This window comes from Nicotiana sylvestris, chromosome 10, assembly GCF_000393655.2.
Source record: "Nicotiana sylvestris chromosome 10, ASM39365v2, whole genome shotgun sequence".
NCBI classification, from domain to species: Eukaryota; Viridiplantae; Streptophyta; class Magnoliopsida; order Solanales; family Solanaceae; genus Nicotiana; species Nicotiana sylvestris.
Genome location: NC_091066.1, coordinates 66,430,353 through 66,434,911, shown reverse-complemented (window position 1 = coordinate 66,434,911; position 4,559 = coordinate 66,430,353).

The following is a 4,559-nucleotide window of genomic DNA, read 5'->3' as shown; positions in this document are numbered from 1 at the left end:
ATTCATACAAGAATTTTCAAATAAGCCTTATAGGCATGACTCCCTATAAGTACTATAGTATAAATTTTTTTAATTTCACAAGGGAGAATTTAAACACAATTTTTTTCACCACAAGGACCTCATCCTTATATAACTTCCACCACAGCTTGTAGTTGGTCTAAATATCTCACATCATATAAAAATACGAGGATCTCGTCCTCAACTCCGTACCACAAGTAATATGCATATTGTGCCAACTAAAATTTTCCATTTCCTTTCTTTCTTCTTCTAAATAAATTTCGTCAAACAAAATCACAACATACAACGATCCCTTATACAGGTAGCGCATATAATTTACAACTGAAATCAATTATTTAGAAATTATATCGAACTCATCGAATTGATTAACAGAAGTCACTTTTAGCCTGACAACTATTATTAGTGACCAACACATAATGATAGACATAGCTATCTCCATATAATCTCTTAATAAGAGTATTCACATAAGTAGATTTTAGTATTCCAAAGTTCACTTATGAGTAGAGCATATTAGGAGGACTTGCCTCGATACGCATAACTAAATCAAGTTAAGGAAATTATTCCTTTATGATAACTCGAGTTCGTACTTGTAACGACTCCATCTAGTGTAGCGACCTCAGCTATACCATAGCAAATATATCAATGGGTCGGGCCTCCACCTCTTAGACGCCATATACCCGCTTTTCCTCCACCCCTAATTGGTAGTTTAAGTAGAGTAGTGACTGTAATGGAGTACATGGCACGTGTGCTTTGATGGAACAGATTTCTCCCAAGTCTAGGACAATTTCTCAGGATGTTCCTAGTATCACCATATTCATGAAAACCCATCCGCAGTTCGACTGCTCATACTGGATAACTTAAATAACCATTGCAGGAAATTCCATGCCACTAGTACATTAAAAAATGACTGCCCCACGCCAGTGTTGTGATAAACTTAAGCACTACGAGTATACTGAATATATTTCCATGACCCCACTGATACTGAAATGTAGAATTATTAAGGACGCGGGAATATCTCAAGTCTCGTCATCATCTTATTCAAATCTCAGCTCTTGATCATATACAAGTTTTGGAAAACCTTTCAATACCACATAAATACATCTCAGGCCAAAATTGGTATAACACATGACCCCACAATTTGATCGTTGATAGTGGACTCCCCTCACTTGGCACGAAGCCATAGGTCATAACATCCGATAATCCACAATGTTAACCTTCACAGCTCATTTAAGTAACCAGACGCCATGGTCCATTACACCCATACATGATTCACTGGGTGATCTCTCAATACTTCCGCATCTTTAATATTAGCAACACGTGGTAACAATGATTGAGCAATCCTGGCTCCCTTATAACCCCTCTGTGGTACCACTGACCATTGGCACATAGTTATTACTGAGTGCGCAATTTCATACACGAGTGGATGTAAAACAACATAAGTTATATGCTTCAAGTTGAATAAACGCCGCACTATAAGGAATGAAAGAAGTGAGGTTATCCTAATAGTTCTGTAGCCTCACAAGGATAAGTACAGACGTCTCCGTACCGATCCGCAAGACTCTACTAAACTCGATTATGACTTGTAACACCTATGAACCTAGAGCTCTGATATCAACATGTCACAACCCAAAAATCCCTCCAAAGAAGTTGTGATGGCACCTAGTCTCTAAACTAGGTAAGTCTAACATTTACTGTAATAATATGGATATTTGCTAACTTTAAATTAAATCACCCTGAACAACTTACAATTCCCAAAACCCATGGTACAAGTCATAAGCTTTTATAAGAGTAGTTATACAAAATAAATACATCACACTTCCGAAACAAAAGGAACATATAGAAATAAGTACAATTGAAGGTGACTCCAAGGCCTGCGAATGCTGTAGCAGGTTTACCTTGAGTCTCCACCGCAATGATCCGTACAACCACTAACGATCAATTACCTGGATCTGTACAAAAAAAATGTATAGATGTCACGACCCAAATCTCGACCCTGGTCGTGATGGCGCCTCTCGTGAAGACAAGGACAGCTAGTCTAACCCAACTCGTCCTTTAAAACTGTAATTTAACACAAATATAGTATAAACATGGTTTAATAGTACCAAATAGCGGAAAGTATGAATAACAAATGCAGAAACTGCCCCAGAAAATTGCAGCAGCTTTTCTTTTCACTAAAAAGGCTCTAACTCTATCATACGAACTCGAAATTCGATGATTCACGTTCCTATGAGTCAGAAATAATAATACAAACATAGCCCTTCAGTCAAAACTCAATTCGGAGCTAATTTGCTCAGTTCAATACCCATTTCGCTCGTTAAACAATTAACTCATGTTTCGTGTTAAAAACCCAATCGCGACTTGATGAATTTAGACCAAACTTTCCAGATCAGTCCTATAATTCATTATCAAAATTCCGGAAGTCTCGAAATCAAAATTTGATCTCTAGAACTAAAAATGAACTTTTGGATCATTACATGCTTATGCTCAAAACGACAAAATCTTCCAAAAACTCTTCCAAAACATATTCGAGCCTCATGGGACCCCGACCAAACATGCCAACACACCCCATAACATAATTCAAACTTGTTCCAACCTTCGGAATGCTCAAAACAACATCAAAACATCAAATCACCCTCGGATTCAAGCCTAAGAATTCCAAAACTTCCGAAATCCAAATTCGATCAAAAAGTCGATCAAACGACGTCCAAATGACCTGAAATTTTGCACACACATCAAAAATGACATAACGAAGTTACAAAAACTCTCGGAATTCCATTCCGACCCTCGGATCAAAATCTCACCTATCAACCGGAATTCGCCAAAATATTAACTTTGCTAATTCAAGCCAAATCCTTCCACGGACTTCCAAAATGCATTCCGATCGCGCTCCTAAGTCATAAATCACCCAACGAATCTATCTAAATCATAAAATTTCCGATCCGAGCTCATATACAAATAAGTCAACTCTTAGTCAAACCTTTCAAATTCAAAGCTTTCAACTGAGACTGTTCCTTCAAATTCATTCTGATTTTTCATGAAAACCAAAACCAACGATCTACATCAGTCATAATACGTTACACGGGGCAAGTCATTCCCGGGAACTGGCGATCACAGTGCAAAAGTTCAAAATGACCGATCGGGTCATTACATCCTCCCCCACTTAAACACACGTTCGTCCTCGAACGTACCTAGAGCTGTTCTAAAAGCCCATCAATCGCTAAATAACCTTACCATACATATAGCCGGGGGTGATCCCACGTCACCCTATCTCATATAGGTTTGATAACACCGTTTAACTAAAATTACACAATCCAATCTAGCCCATAAACCATAGAACCAGATTTTCACTTCTGAAACCATTAATATGATTAAAACCTCACACCTATACTTTGAATAGACCCGAACTAGCTGTAGTAACCCATGCCTGCAACCTCGGGAGTAATCCTGTGATATACCATATAACTCTAACGCTCGCAGCAATAACTTCTATTCACAGCAGCTGCCCATAACAACCAAATACCGATAGAAAACCTCTTATCAGCTAAACTCTCATTCCAACACTTTCATATACTGCCAACGATAAATGAAACACACAATAAACCATAACCATTTTTCAGATCAACCAATCATGAAGCCATTTCTCCTCTGGCAATTACCATAGCAATTTTTTTTGAACCACACCTCGATGTTTACCCATCAAACATGCTGAAATCGAATCCGTTTATTTTCATTAATGATCCCAACGATATCCTCTGACCCAACACACTACCTTGGTGACATGTCACACCAATAGAGGCCTACGCCACATCTAGCATAATACACGTACCGATAAGTAACGGTCCGAACATACTCAAATCATGAAAATGACTCAAATGAAAGAGTTGTACCTCAAGCTCACCAGTACCACCACAACGCAGGGCTAAGAACCCGTATCACATCATAGAATAGGACACACGAATCTAACCCGCAAGGTCATATCTCCACATAGCTTCGCTACAATGCGCGATCCCATCCAAACACTGCTCCACATGGGACACCTCAAGTCACTATGCTTGAAATTGACAACCACGCACAATTTGACATCTGGAACCAAAGCAAATCATTACACCAACAGTGAAACAAGTAACATATACCACGCAAACCCGATAGGAAGTAACCGATACACCATTTATTGAGCAACACCCGATTACTCTTCCCGCTCGACTTCCACTATGAACCCCATTAGAACCGCACCATATGTGCCCATAACCAATAAATCATAATGTCTTGCAACACAGAAAGGAAACTCATAGATCTCCCCAAATCACTAATAAGCTCAATAACGGTCGAATCAACCTATCCCTCAACAATACAATTCGGGGCCAACCAAGCCGACTCGAGCTAGAACACGCATCCACATTGGCCTACCAATGAACTCCTTATCAAGAAAGCCTAAAGCTGCTCCTTCAACTACCATAACTCCTGCCGGAGCCACACGATATGGTGCCCGGCATCACATAAATACTGAAATCCACAACCTCGCCTGACGACATGCCCGACCA